Source organism: Oryzias latipes, chromosome 2 (genome assembly GCF_053564925.1).
Source record: "Oryzias latipes strain Hd-rR chromosome 2, Olatipes_Hd-rR_3.1".
NCBI lineage: Eukaryota > Metazoa > Chordata > Actinopteri > Beloniformes > Adrianichthyidae > Oryzias > Oryzias latipes.
Genome location: NC_136238.1, coordinates 35926956 through 35942699, shown reverse-complemented (window position 1 = coordinate 35942699; position 15744 = coordinate 35926956). Strand labels below are relative to the sequence as shown.

Sequence of the window (15744 nt, the reverse complement as noted above, 5' to 3'; positions counted from 1 at the left end):
GAGGAAGTGCGGCTGCGCAGTCCGTCACTGAACACCGTCACTGCCTGGACCTCTTTCTGGGTCCTAGTGCCCTAAAGGTTACAGCTCCTGGTTCCACAAGAAAAAGTCCATTCTAGAGGCCACTCTGACGTCATCATCATCAAAGACAGCGTTACCTAGCAACCATACCAAGACCATAGCAGCTATAGAGGGAAACACAACAAACCATCAACGGCGGTTAAAGCAGTCAGACGTTTGTTCTGCAGCTCAGCAAAAATCTCTGCTTTAGGTTTTGGGGAGAAAAACAAAGGAAAACACACGGAGAAGGATTCTGCAAAGGAAATCCCAAGTTCTATTGGTAAGTCAGCGTCCTGGAAACATGCTTTGTTGGTTCTGAAGTGGCATGAATGCAGACTTAGATTGGTTTGTTTCCTTGGATTCTTCAGATGGATTCAAGCTGTAAATGTTGTCAGCATAAAGCAAGTTTGGACTAAACTAAAGCAGAAAGTGGCTTTGAAGATGGTCAGGAGAAATGAGGGCTTTTTTCAGGAATTCTTGGAAGAGGAGGACTTCTCCAAACAACCAGAATCTAGGAGGAGGTTTTTTCAGCATTGAGATCAGGATTTAGCATGAGCTTCAATCCCATTTTTGTTCAATCCAAATGTTTACCGTCATATTCAGGAGTTCAACTCTGAAAGCCACCATGACATCATAGACATTAAAGACCCTGTTACCTAGCAACCAAACACAACAAACTGTAGACTATTCAAACTGGACATTTTGGGGCAACAATTCTTTTCTAACTCAAGTTTTGATGAAAAATCCAAATGATGGAAACAGATTGTGTAAAGGAAATGAGGATCTATTGGTGAGTCACAGTCCTGGAAACATGAGTTGTGCTCTGATGAAGACGCCTGATCCAAATGTGGATTTTTGAAATGTTCTTCATGAGATTCAAACTGATTGAAGCTTTGAATTAAAGGTGTCAACACATTTCTGCATTGGATTCATTCTGTTTCAGTGTCTAAGGTTGGGTTTAGTGGCAGAAACCAAGTTTTTGTTGAACAGTAGCGTTTGAAAAAGCAGAAAGTGGCTTTGAAGATGGTCAGGAGAACTTCTTTGAAGAGGAGGACTTCTCCAAACAACCACAACCTTAGAGGAAGTTTTCTGAGCATTCATAGAACGCGTTTCAAATGACTCATCATTTTCCACAAGAAGCTATGGAGTTTTTCCAAATGCATGCTGGATATTCTTAGTTCTAGCTTGGAAAGCACTTTGTGGGATTTCCCTGGAAAACCTGCTTTATCAATCATTTTGGTCTCTTTTTCTTCTTCTAAGTTCCAGCTTGGTGAGTGTGCAGGTCGCCATGGCAACCAGTGTCCAGGTCAAAGGGAGGACCACGGCCATCCAGTCTCCAGGCTTTTGGATTGTTTGGATTTGATAAACATTTGTTTCCCACATTTTCATAGTAGAATTCAACACGGGACATATAGTGGATTGTAAGAATAGGAACAAAAACAGCAACAACAAAATAATCCTCCTCCCCTTAAAACATGCATTTGACTCTGAACAAGTCTAAAACAAATCCAAGCAAAGACCAGCGCTGGGGCTCCTGCTAGTTTCTTTTAGAAGAGCCTGCCTCTTCAAAAAATAGAATATCAACAACTAGAGCTAAAAATGTCTGTTGGTAGATTTCTGGATGTTGGCCGTATCCCAGCGAGCAAGGCCAAGTCAGCCCCAGATGGTTTCAAAGTGGACAGAAAAGGTTTTTAGGAGTTTCTAGAATGTTCAACAACTAGAGCTAAATGAAACTAGTGCATGAAATGACAAAGAACTTCCTGTTTGAAAGGAATCTCATGATGGCTTCCACCTGTCTCTTTGCTTTTCCTTTCTTTTTTGGGTTTCTCCTCTTTGGGAATGTGGTCCCGAGGGAGTTTATTTTTCTATTGGCAGATGCACACAAAAGAAGGCAGGAGACGGAGGTACAAAAATTAAAGTGATTTTATTACAAAACATTAAAACCAATTAAAAATGGACCCGTTAAAAGACATACACAACAAATTCAGTATGCTGAGGACCAGAAGACTTAAGGGAGGTGGAGGCTCCCAGAGAACAAAGATAAAATTTCACCCCACTCACGTGATGCAGACCACACACACACTGTGAAACCTTCACCCAAGGACACGTCACTCCAAACTGGGGGGATAGCCTCCACCTAGAATTCTGGGCTGGCACCTGAGTCCTCAGCACTGAGGGAGGGGGGAAACAAAGGTGGATCACACAATAAAATCCAGTTAAAACACAGGTCTAAAAGAATTGTGTAAAAATGCTAAAAACAAAATAAAAGAAACTCTCGTGAGAGTAAGTCCGCCCGTAGGGTGCTGCTCAATGAACGGAGCGCGGCCGAGCTTTTATTCTCGTTGGTGGAGGATTCAGGCGTGACGCCCCGTTAGTCCTCCGTTGCTCAGGCTCAAAGGCAGCTGAGGAGCACCCGGGCCCGGCAGAACCCTGGTCAGGAGTCTACAGGGATTCTGATCACGAGCGGTGACAGTTCCTTAAAATAATTCTAAAATTCAATATATAAAAAGCAGCAGCTGTTCAGCAGGTGGGAGCGTCAGAAAGTCCCCGGCGCTGCAAGAACAACAAACATTACCAAAATAAAACAAAAAAAGAACAGCTTAAAGGCAAGCGCAGGACTTGACCCTCGCCGGCTTACCAGACAGACTGTTCGTCACCTGGGAGGCGCGCTCGATGGCAGAGGCTGTATTTTGCTCAATCTGTGCCTGCAGGTCTCATCCGGAGCTGAAAGAGTGTGTTAATATGAGGCAGCGAACAAACTCTTGTCCTTAGCCTACCACCGCTACTTTACCTGTGAGGCTAGCCGGAGGTGTGAAAACAGGAAGTGGGCGGTTCCAATGGCCAAATGCTGCCCCTGGCCGAGTGAAGGCTTCTTTGCCCTTTATAGCGCCCCATGAGGCCAGTGCTAGTAATCCTCTGCCCTACAGCACCTGAGCCAATTAATCCTGCCACAATCCTCCCCCACAAAATGCATCGTCGACCCGACGATGATTCAAAGTAAACTACAGCCATGGTCTAAAAGCAACAGCAGATGATATGCTTACTGAGGAGGAGCTTTGCTCCTCCCCTACGGCCCGAGGAAGCCGGTGAGGGTTGGAGTGCTGTCCAGCAGTGGGCCGTGACGTCCGGCGCACTGGCACGCTACTCCTATCCCGGTCAGCTTGTAAAGTGACTCCGGAAGCACAGGGTACAGCAGCTGCCGCGGAATCAGCCTCAGAGAAGACTGGTGCCACCTGTCCAAGATGCAGTTCAGGTTGGTTGTCCTCTACCGCCTCACTAGTGCGGTCCTCCCTTAGAACAAACCAGTCCCCGTTCTCTATTGGGTCCTCTTGGGAGAAAGAACTTTGTGGGGGTTGGCTCGGAGGGCAACCAGCCAACTCTTTGTCTGGTCCTCGCCTGACCACGGCCTTCAGTAAGGACCGATGGACTTGTCGGGGTGTACAGGGTTCATCCCTGGGGGAAATGGTGTACACTGAGCCCCCCTCTCTGGGTGCCTTTAATACTCTGTGCACCCTGTGATCCCACAAATCCCTGATTTTCTGTCGTCCTCTAAACCCCAGGTCACGCACTAAGACCAACTGCCCCTCACTCAAAGGAGGGTCCCTTACCCCCTCATCATGACCTCTCTTCCTGCGATCAGCAGCTGCAAGCAGCTTCTCTTTGGTACCCTCAAAAGCCAGTTTTAGCCGAGCTTTGTGTTCCTGGACCCACTCCTGCACAGTGCCCTCCACTGGCTCTTGCACTCTTCCTAACAGGAAGTCAACTGGAAGCCTTGGCTCCTGTCCAAACATCAGAAAAAATGGTGACTCACCCGTTGAATGATGGGGAGTCGTGTTATAAGAATACAAGAGCTGCGGCAGGCACACGTTCCAGTCCCGCTTCCGGGACACTGGTAGAGTTCTGAGAAGGTCGTGGAGGGTTCTGTTGAAGCGTTCACACTGACCATTACCCTCTGGGTGGTAAGGTGTGGTGCGCGACTTCTCTACTGCATAGAGGTCACAGAGTTGTTGAATGAGGGCGCTCTCAAAGCTCCGACCTTGATCGGAATGTATCCGAGCTGGAACGCCAAATTTTGAAAACCATTCTGTGACCAAGACCTGGGCCACTGTTGCAGCACGCTGATCCCGAGTCGCAACCGCCATGGTGTATTTACTGAAGATATCAGTAATGACAAGAACATTCTCTATGCCACTGGTAGTTGGCTCCAGCACCGAAAAATCCATAGCCAAAATCTCATTGGGCTTGGAAGCCAGCAAATGACCCATGGGGGCGCGGGCTGCGGGACGAGTGACTTTAGCTACTTGGCAGCGCTCACACTGACTGCACCACTCTGCCACCTCAGCTGACATACCAGGCCAATAACAGCGCTGCCGTAGCAGGTCAAGGGTCCTGTCTACACCCTGATGACCATGCTGCTGATGGACTGCCGTCAACACTTCCTCCCTGATCGAGCCAGGAAGCAGGATTTGCAACACTGCCTCCCCACCATCATCTCGAAAGACCCTTCTGTACAGAACCCCACCTTGCTCAACCAGCCGGTTCCACTGTCGAAGCAATGCCAGCGTGGGTGAGGACAACTGCCTACGCTCCTCTGGGCTTGGGCGAGTCTGACGTTCCCAGAAAGGCAGAAACTCCTTTAGAACAGGATCAGCCCCTTGAAGTGAAGCCATGTCAGAGGGGCTGTGATGGGGCAGGGCAACCATGGTGGCTTGGGTTGTACCGACAGTCTCCGTCTGTTGCACCTGCTGCAACGACATGGGCAAGCAGCTACCCGGAAGAACATCTCTCCAGGCCTGCATGTCTGGAAAGTGCTGCCTTGACAGAGCATCTGCATTTCTGTTGCTGCGGCCCGAGCGGTACCTTATCTCCAGGTCAAACGCTGCCAGCTGCGCTGCCCACCGTTGCTCCATGGCACCAAGCTTGGCGGTGGACAGATAGCTGAGGGGGTTGTTGTCAGTGTACACAATACACTTCTGTCCCAAAAGGTACTCCCTGAATTTCTCAGCTACTGCCCATTTTAGTGCCAAAAATTCCAATCTCATGGAGCTATAATTGACTGGGTTCCTCTCGGTAGGCCGCAAGCCTCGACTAGCGTAGGCTATTGGCCGCACCTTACCCTCTTGTTCTTGGGAAAGAACAGCTCCAAGGCCTCCGTTGCTAGCATCGACCTCTAAGATGAAAGGGCGGGAGAAGTCTGCATACGCCAGGACTGGTGTTGTAGTCAGCTTAGCCTTTAAAGCCTCAAAGCTGCGCTGGCATTCCTCCGTCCAGTGGTTAGTTAAACCACGTGCAGACTTTTTTCTGACCTTGTTTCCCTCCAGCTCTGCCACTAACCGGTGCAGCGGTGCAGCCAACTTGGCAAATCCCTCCACAAAACGTCTATAATAGCTGGCAAAGCCAATAAACGATCGCAGCTGGAACACTGTAGTAGGGGGCTCCCAATTAGCCACCGCTTCCACCTTGCCAGGGTCTGTAGAGACTCCCTGGTCCGAAATCACATGACCCAGATAATGCACCTGGTGCTGAAAAAAGGCACATTTGGCGAGCTTAACCTTAAGCCCTTCGAGCTGCAGTCTCTCAAGTACCAGCTCTAATCGCTCCAGATGCTGCTCGATCGTCGAAGAAAAGACAATGATGTCATCCAGGTACAAAAGCAAGGACTGACCTTGTTGCTCGCCAAACATTCGCTGCATCAGCCTTTGAAAGGTGCTGGGGGCGTTGCAAAGGCCAAAGGGCATGCGGTTCCACTCAAAAAGGCCAAATGGTGTGCAGAACGCGGTCTTAGGACGATCTGCCTCTGCCACCGCCACCTGATGGTAACCGCTGGCTAAGTCCAGAGTGGAGAACCAACGAGCTCCGGACAAGGCATCCAAGGATTCCTCTATTCGAGGAAGTGGAAAAGCATCTTTCCTAGTCCTGCTATTCAACTGCCTGTAATCCACGCAAAGCCGGAGACCACCATCTTTTTTGCGGATCAAAACAATTGGGGACGCAAAGGGGCTGCTGCTCTCACGAATCACCTGAGACTGGAGTAAATTGTTAATATGCTCCTTAGCCGCCACATAATCCGATGGGGGAATGCGCCTATAGCGCTGCCGGACTGGAGCATCATCCACCAAGGGAATCTCATGAGTGATTAGGCTTGTGCAACCCAGGTCCCCCTCATGCAGTGAGAAGACAGTTAAATACTTCCCTAGGAGGGTCCGGACTTTCTCCTGCTCTCCCGCCGAAAGTGCAGAGAGGTCTACTGACTCCAGCTGAGCCAGAGGCAGGGTGGATGCTGCATGAGCAGCCACCACAGCGGCTTCCGATTGTACCTCAGTCACTTCCTTGGGTAAACTTACCACTCCAGCTGGAGCCACCGTACCCACCAGGGTACGTGGGTGGAGTCTCACAGCGGTGGACCCCACATTGATGATTGGGATGTAGGCTGTCCCCCTTTCCACCCTTACGAGTGATGGAGTTGCTAAAAGGCCGGCAGGGAGGCCTGAGCTACATGGCTCAAACAACACCGCTGAACCAGCACACTGCTCGGAACAAGTGGCAGCAACGATAGCCAGGACACCACCAGAAATCCAACGAGCCTTTCGACCACGTGTCCTTACATTAAACATGCTGGGGGTTACCGTAGCTTGAGCTTGCTGGCACTGTTTCAGGGCCCCAAAAATTACATCTGGGGCTGTGGACACCTCAGATTGTCCAAACAGGGCACTGCCATACTGGGCAAAGAGCTCTTGGTAACAGCGCTGGATGATGTTCATCCCCAAAACGCCCGGCGCCTGTAAAGGTCCTCCACCGGGAATATCTTTAACTACTAGTACACCACATTGTGGCAATAACTTGCCACAAAGTCCCACTTCCAACTCCAAGTAGCCAAGATATGGTATAGCCAGCCCGTTAGCTGCCCTCAATTGTAGCCACTGACAGGAGCGAAGTCGCTCTGGTCCCCATGGCTCAAAATTCTGTTTGAAGAAACTTTCCGTGATGGTGGATACCATGGACCCAGTATCCACTAAACACGAAATGGAACGACCCCCCATGCACACCTGTAAATGAGGACAAGATGCCAGAAGTCCATCAAACTCCCCCTTGGAGCCAGCGGCTGCCCCCTCCGAGCTGTGGCTCAACAACTCGGTGGGCATTAGTTTTCCGATGGTGATGGGGTGTTATTATTTCTCTGGCGGGACCTTTGGGTAGGCGAGACTGGGCGGGCCGAAGGAGCCACCCGAACGCCATCACAATCCTGGGCAAAATGCCCAGGCTGCTGGCACCTTCTGCAAATAATGGGACCACGACGAGGGGGACGACTGGCCTGGCTAGGATTCTGCAGGCGTAGCAGGTCCTGAGACATCTGGAGGATCTGCTCTTGTTGGAGCCTTAACATCTCCTTTATCTCCGATAGTTCGGACACCGGAGGGACTGATTGGGAACTACCCCCAACGCCACACTGGAACCCAGGGACAGAGGGGACGGAGTAACTACGACTCCGTACGCCTCCAGGGAGACCCTCCCGCTCCCACTGCATTGCCTCACCCCTAACCTCCAGCAACGTAGCGGTGGGCTGTCGGCGCACAAACTGTTTTAATTCACGGCGTAGGGCACAGTCAAAAACTTGTTCCACAAATTGATCCCGCAATAAAATCTCTGCATTTGGAACACCACTAGGTGCAGCTCCCTTAACGGAGGCCATTAGGCTCATTAAAGCCAGGGAGTATTCATGCAGTGTCTCACCTTCCTGCTGCCGACGAGAAAAAAATGCCTCCTGCAAGGCAACATAAGAGTCAGTGCATCCGTATAATTCCTGCAGCACTGCAATGACCCTAGCCGGGTCCTCCCTGTCGGAACCAGGGCGATATTTAATTTCGTCGCGGGCCTCTCCCTCCAGGTGATCGAACAAAAAGAACGCCTGATCGGCTACACTTAAATGGCGGGTCCTCATGCAAGCCTGCACCTCCTCAAGCCACTCCGTAAGCCCAATACCAGTCCGTCCCCTAAACATGGGACATTTTCTGTCTCTAGGGACATACAACAGTCTCTCAACCACGGGAGGATTGGTCGAAGGCCCAGCCAAAGTGGCAGGTGCTGCACCAGGGCCAGAAGCTGCTGCTTGTTGCTGCCGCAGCCTCTCATTTTCAGCTTGCAGCCGTGAAACCAGGTCTGTCAAATCCTGGACCTGTCCTTCCATTACTTAAACCTAGAGGTCCCAACAAAACAAAGTCCACTTTCCAAGGTTATTAGGATGCCAAGTTACCTTGCACAAATCACCTTCCTCACTTCCAAGCGGAACCAGCTGCTGCTTCTTTAAAATTAAAAAAATAAATAATTAAAAACAGAACAAAAAAAAACAGTCTGCGTGTGACCAAACACAACCACAGAATAATGTAAAAACCACACGTCTCTGCCAAGTGTGCGATCCTGCCGACAACGCCAATTGTGGTCCCGAGGGAGTTTATTTTTCTATTGGCAGATGCACACAAAAGAAGGCAGGAGACGGAGGTACAAAAATTAAAGTGATTTTATTACAAAACATTAAAACCAATTAAAAATGGACCCGTTAAAAGACATACACAACAAATTCAGTATGCTGAGGACCAGAAGACTTAAGGGAGGTGGAGGCTCCCAGAGAACAAAGATAAAATTTCACCCCACTCACGTGATGCAGACCACACACACACTGTGAAACCTTCACCCAAGGACACGTCACTCCAAACTGGGGGGATAGCCTCCACCTAGAATTCTGGGCTGGCACCTGAGTCCTCAGCACTGAGGGAGGGGGGAAACAAAGGTGGATCACACAATAAAATCCAGTTAAAACACAGGTCTAAAAGAATTGTGTAAAAATGCTAAAAACAAAATAAAAGAAACTCTCGTGAGAGTAAGTCCGCCCGTAGGGTGCTGCTCAATGAACGGAGCGCGGCCGAGCTTTTATTCTCGTTGGTGGAGGATTCAGGCGTGACGCCCCGTTAGTCCTCCGTTGCTCAGGCTCAAAGGCAGCTGAGGAGCACCCGGGCCCGGCAGAACCCTGGTCAGGAGTCTACAGGGATTCTGATCACGAGCGGTGACAGTTCCTTAAAATAATTCTAAAATTCAATATATAAAAAGCAGCAGCTGTTCAGCAGGTGGGAGCGTCAGAAAGTCCCCGGCGCTGCAAGAACAACAAACATTACCAAAATAAAACAAAAAAAGAACAGCTTAAAGGCAAGCGCAGGACTTGACCCTCGCCGGCTTACCAGACAGACTGTTCGTCACCTGGGAGGCGCGCTCGATGGCAGAGGCTGTATTTTGCTCAATCTGTGCCTGCAGGTCTCATCCGGAGCTGAAAGAGTGTGTTAATATGAGGCAGCGAACAAACTCTTGTCCTTAGCCTACCACCGCTACTTTACCTGTGAGGCTAGCCGGAGGTGTGAAAACAGGAAGTGGGCGGTTCCAATGGCCAAATGCTGCCCCTGGCCGAGTGAAGGCTTCTTTGCCCTTTATAGCGCCCCATGAGGCCAGTGCTAGTAATCCTCTGCCCTACAGCACCTGAGCCAATTAATCCTGCCACAGGAAGTTACACAAAACTGCACTTTAACCCAGAAGGAAACAACAACCGCTCCACAATCCCTGAATCCCCTACAGCCTTTATCTAAACATTTACATTGACCATTATCACACAGTTGATTGCATTTTCTCAGAAAAACAAGCACAACTTCCCGTTTGTTTGTGTGTGAAATGATTCCAAAAAGCCATGTGTCATCCTGGAGGGACTGGTTTCTCATCAATGCAGACCACCAAGTTTCTCTGCTTTCTGACTATTTGGTGGCTGGTCGGCCTTTTGGGATTTTTGTCAGGGAAAGAAGTGAACCTGGGCTCCAAATATTGGAAGACACTGATCTAAAAGTACTAGGACATCTGGAGAAAGCTCTAGTTCTGCTCCAACTCAGTCCAAAGCACTGAAGATAGATGGAGTTGGATTTGGGAGAGGACTGAGCTCATTCAGATGAAGAAAGAACAAGTCAACAGATGAAGAAGATTTCAGGAAGTTTCCCATTCAACAAGTTCAAGTTTCCAGAGAGCTAGTTTAGCATCCGAGTTCTGGACCAAACCACTGTCCCTCTGAAGGTCCAGACACAGAGAGGCCCAGAGTGACCCCCATTTCTCCTATTTGCTCTCTCCAGTGGCTGACTCCGCCCCTTAGGACGTCCCCCTGTGTGGATCAGTGGTCAGTGTGAAGTCAGTTTCCTGTTTTTAGCTTTAGATTTCTGTTGAAATGTTAAGGTTCATTCAGAATTCCCCAGCGGCCTCATGTTGGAGGAGGGGCTTCATGAGATGCTGCTGGGGGCGGAGCTTGAACACACACCACTTCCTGGAACCCAAACTCAGGCTAAGTGGAGGAAAAGTTGGGATTTCTGGTGTTTGTAAAGATCTGGAATGGTTTCCTCCCACAAAAAGGCCTTTTTCTAGTTTCCTGCAGATGAATTCTTTTCCTGCTGGGAGTTCTCATCTGGGTTTGCAGATTCTTAGTTGGAGGAAAACTTGGAGCAAATTCTTCCCAGAAAAAGGATTTTCTCTGGAGTGAATTGACATGAACAGAGTGAGTTTGGACTGAAAGCAGCAACAGGGAGGAGATGTTAGAGCTTCATCAGAAAACAGCTTTCTGGAGGAGTTGGAAGACGTCAACAGTCACAGTGATGGTGAGGAGGAGGAGCTAAGACTTCCAAAGTCAGAGCTAAAGATGGAGGAGCAGCAGGAGGAGGTTCTTCACTGAAGGAGAGCACAAGTCCAGCTTGTCAGTGCTTTGCTGATTGGTTAGTTGGATGTGTTCTTTGATGAGCTTTTCAATCTGACGTCTGCTTGGAGGACTGTTTTCATCCTTTTGGATGATTCCACTATTTGAACCAGACCTGGAACTAGAAGAGACTCAATGAGAACAGAAAGACAAGAAAGGATCCAAACCAAACTCTTCTTCTGTCTGACTTCAACCATGAAGGGACTTGAACCCTCAACCTTCTGATCCATGAGGCCACATGGTCTGTGAGAACATCCAGGTCCAGCTGCAGGTGGAGAACAGCATCATCCAGCTGAAGAAGAGGAGGAGCTTCTGCTGCCTCAAAGAGGAAGGTGGAGGAGGTGAGAGGCTGCACTGGAGCTTTGGACCAAACCCTGTGATGGATGAACAACATCTCCAGGCTGTTTCCAGCCTGACCAGGAGCCTGTTTCAGAAAGGAGGTTAAGTGTAAACTCTGAGTGCATTAACCCTGAAATCAGGGAAACCCTGGGTTTTCCATTTCAGAATGGGAGGTTTGTTAAACCAGAGAAAGCAGAGTAAGTCAAACCCGTTTCTGAAAGAGAGGTAACTTATACTCGGAGTCAGTATCCATGGTTACTTATGCTGTGAACCTAACCTGGTCGGGAGCAGGTTTTATTCCCTAAACTCAAAGTTTCTGCCGGTCCCCTCCCCTTTTTAAAGACGAAGCAGTATTTTTCGCTTTAACCTTCATTGCCCACATTTCCGTCACACAGAGACGGTCTAAGTGACAAGAATGGCTTGTCCTTTTTTGGAGGACCCAATAGACGAGGAGGCTGCATTAATTCCTAGAGAATTACATTTACGTCGTTACGTCGTGTGAGGATTTTGAGACCTAGACTCGATTTTTTGTCGTTTTTGTTTGAGCGTTACCGTTTTTCGTTGCAGTCAATTACATATATACACAATGAAAACAACATTAGATATGTATTGCTATGTAGATGTTTCATATGTCAAATATTGTCAACAAAGCCTACATCCATGACATTCTCACATTTGACCTGATTGAATTATGTTTTTATACTTCATTTTTAGCTGCTGCCATGTTCTTTTAATTCCTGCAGGATTGCATCTACATGAAAATGAAATCAGGGACATTGAATTAGATTAATGTAACAATTACTTTTTGGAAACACAATTTTCTAGCACTGCTTAATTTCTTAATCCCATATAAACCTATACCACTTTATCAATACAAGGGTAGACATAAGTTCACTTTTAAAAACACAATTGCATGTATTAATATTAAACTGACCAACGTTTGCAAGAGGGGAAGGTTAACAAAAAAGTCCTCTAAACATTACCGATGTTATATGCATTTCCCCCCCCAGATTGGTTCTGTACACTATGCAGCATTTCATGCATTTACACCAGGAATAACACTTCAAAAGTACACCTAAATATCGCCATTTTTATTTCACACCTTACGCTATTTAGAAAGTTATTACAGCCAATATTTTACAACAATGATTTAAATGCAAACTTAGGCATTAACTTGAGCAGCTATGTTTCCCACGCTAACTGTCTCTGTTTTGCAGATGCAGCGGTGTTGCTTTTCTTCCAGAATATGTGCTCATATTCACTGTAACTCTGCAGCAGCACGTCAAGTTCAGCTGGCGAAAAATACACAGACCTCTTTTTTTCACGGTTGCCATGGTGACTCGTGATATCTGCGCTCCATTGATAATGGCTTCTTAAAGTCGCTGTGCGCACGCTCACCTCTGAATCAGTCCACTCAGAATTGATTGACTTAACTCCGATCAGCTTCTCTGAAACAGAAAACTCAGAGTTGTTAATCTCTCGATTGACCAACTCAGAGTTCAAGTTTAACCTCAGAGTTGGTTGAACCTCCTTTATGAAACAGGCCTGTTGCAGGGGCCAAGAAAGGGAAAACTACCACAGAGCAGGTTACGAAGATTTACTAATACAAAAACCCCGTCATGAGTAGAATAAAAATGTTGACCGTATCAATGACACCACAGTTCATGCACAACAATAAAAACATGCAACGTAACTGTGATGCACAGCACTCGGTGGGATACGGCACCCACCAAAATAACATGCGGGGTGAAACCTGAGGGAAGTGACTAAAAAAATGACAAACAGAACAGAGGATAAATAGTCCGCTCCTGCACTTGATTAGTCAATCACGCTGAGACAGCTCCGTCAGGAGCGGACAAACAAAGTACAAAACATAAACTTAAACAGGACAGCAGGGCACAGTATTCCAACACTAAAAACAGAAGAAGCACCATATTAAAAACATTTGATAAAAAATAATTTACCATTTGTTTAAAATATACCTCTGCTGTGATAAAAGTGTAAAATACCTGGTGCGTTGCAAAACCTCACGCCCAGTCTTTAAAACTCCCAGAAAAGCAGGATCTACCTCTGCCGTGATCCTGTCATACAATAAAAAATAAAACATCAAGCACTGCTTAAAAACATCATCCACAGGTAAGGATAACAGCAGTCTTACCGCACTCTTTGCTCGAGCCAACTCACGCTGCTCTCTGAGCTAACCGGCTTTCTCACAGGAAGCTAGCGCCATAGCAACCACACGTCAACTTCCTTTTTAAACCCCTTGAACAATGGGTATAGAGACACCTACAGGTGACTCCCGTTACAGGCCCATGGGGGGTATTCCAGGAAGCATGTTCAAACTAGCCTGACTTTAAGCCTGAACTTGCATACTCTGGGTATGTCGGTTCCAAAAGACCGGATATGAGTTGGCGTTATTACGCTCGACTTGGTAATTCTGGGTTAATGGGCGTGCACAGCAGGTACATAAAGACATTCTCAGTGGATCGCCGATTTCTGGAGTCACCATGGAAACGCGTGGTGAAAAAAAGAGAGCGCTATACTTCAGTGAGACGGAGTCTGAGATTTTAAGACGCCGTATGAAGATTATACGTCCATCGAAAAAGTAACACGGCTGCATAATCAGTAAAAGAAAGAGTTTCTGCTTGTAGTAGAAGAACAGACAAAGTAAACGCACGAGTTTCTGATCTTATTTCCATTTTCCTTGTGACGCATATATATATATATATATATATATATATATATATATATATATATATATATATATATATATATATAACTTATCCAATTTTGCCAACTTAAATGAATTACTTCTATTGGTAACAAAAATTGAGTTAAATTTATTCAACCTAATTTCTAACGTCTATAAAACTCAATAATTGTTTATACAACTCAAATTTACATATTTATTTAACTAAATGTCATATTACTCCAATTCGATTAATCTTTTTTCCATCTTAATTAATTATATTTCTTGAACTCTCAAATGTCTAAGTTTGAGCCGGCAGATCTACTCATTTTTATAACAATAAAAAAGACGGGGGAAAAATGCAAGGAGTGCAAAAATTCGTCAAAGAGTTTACCGCCATTATCAAAACAGCTGCTAGCCGTAGGGGTGTTATATAAACTAATCATCCTCTACTTCACTCTCACTCATGGTGCAGAGACGTAAGCACAGTAGGGCAAAATAACTCGGCAAAACATGGCAAAACACAGTAAAACAGCTAAACAACTAAACACATTTGGTCAAAAACCCACACTTAAACCCAAATCCGTCCAGACAGGCAAAAGGAATGATATCCCACAATCCTTTGCGGTGCCGATGTAACAGCAGCACCAAAGTTACACCTACTTAATTGAATTAATTTGAATGAAAGTAAAATAACTGCCTGAAAACTACGTGTTATTTTTAAACTGAATTGGCCTTGCAAAAAAATTGAATTTTTTCAAAAAATGGGAATTGAGCATTAAGCCCTGCAGTGTGAATGTAGCCATGGATGCTAGGATGGAGTCACCAAACTTTTTCTTGTGAGGCCACATTAAGTCTTTTTCTTTAAAACTTTAAACTGCTTTTATCTTTCCTTTTATTGTAAAGCCTTATAATAAAGTTTTATTAATTCATGATCATTTTAATAAAAAATAACTATTTATAAAAAAAATTAAGAATGACCAAATAACTGTGATTTTTAAAGACAAAAAGTCAGGAAAAAAATATACTGATACATTGATAGGAAAAATAATAAATCGTGGATCCTCTCCTGTCATTTTTCTGCTGAGACTTTTAGACCCTGCTTGGAGAAAAAGAACAAAGTAAACGCATATATATATATATATATATATATATATATATATATATAAATTATCAAACTTAAATGAATTACTTCAATTGGTAACAAGTAATTTAGATAAATGTATTCAACTTAATTTCTTAAATCTCTCCAACTTAATATTTTTTACAATCAAATTTACACATTTATCTAATTAAATGTCATTTTACTCCAATTCAATTCAATGTTTTTCCATCTTAATTAATTGTACTTCTTGAACTCTCATATGTCTAAGTTTGAGCCTGCAGATATTTTTATAACAATAAAATGACAGGACCAATTTAGATTTGCAACATGATTTCAAACATGATTGAAATTAATAAATTTTGGCCTCAATTACAAAAGGGGTTTATTCAGACATACCTTTGGTTTGTCTGAAGATGAATAACCCCTCTTGTTAAAATAAAATATGTCCAACACAAGAGGCCCTCAGCTCTCATCTGTTTGCCTAGCTGTTGGACAGGACAAGTTAAAAAAAAAAAAAGATTTGCAACATGGAATCATTTACCATTTCTCCATAGTTGACATATCATTAGCTGGCAGCAGGGCTGCTAAATAAACTCATCATCTTCTCCCTCCGTCTTACTCATGGTGCAGAAAGAATTAAAAAAGCAGAAAGAGTTAAACATAACGGAACAGTTCAGCTGGAAGTTGAGAACGAGGCTTTGAAACCAGCAGCAGTTTGAGTCCATTCTGATGTTCCATTCAGGTTTCTGCTACAACAAGCCTTTATTTTGAAAGAGCCAGTGGGGC

The 15744-nt window shown here is 45.8% G+C and overlaps 1 long non-coding RNA gene across 1 annotated transcript; it reads right to left on the bottom strand.

Annotated features, from left to right (window-relative positions):
• Positions 1 to 8710: 8710 nt before the first annotated feature.
• LOC144988114 (uncharacterized) lies at positions 8711 to 12103 on the bottom strand. The gene is made up of 2 exons (XR_013651918.1): positions 9288 to 12103; positions 8711 to 9202 (listed from the first exon to the last, which is right to left on the bottom strand). It is a non-coding gene; the product is annotated as an uncharacterized LOC144988114 (long non-coding RNA).
• Positions 12104 to 15744: the final 3641 nt, after the last annotated feature.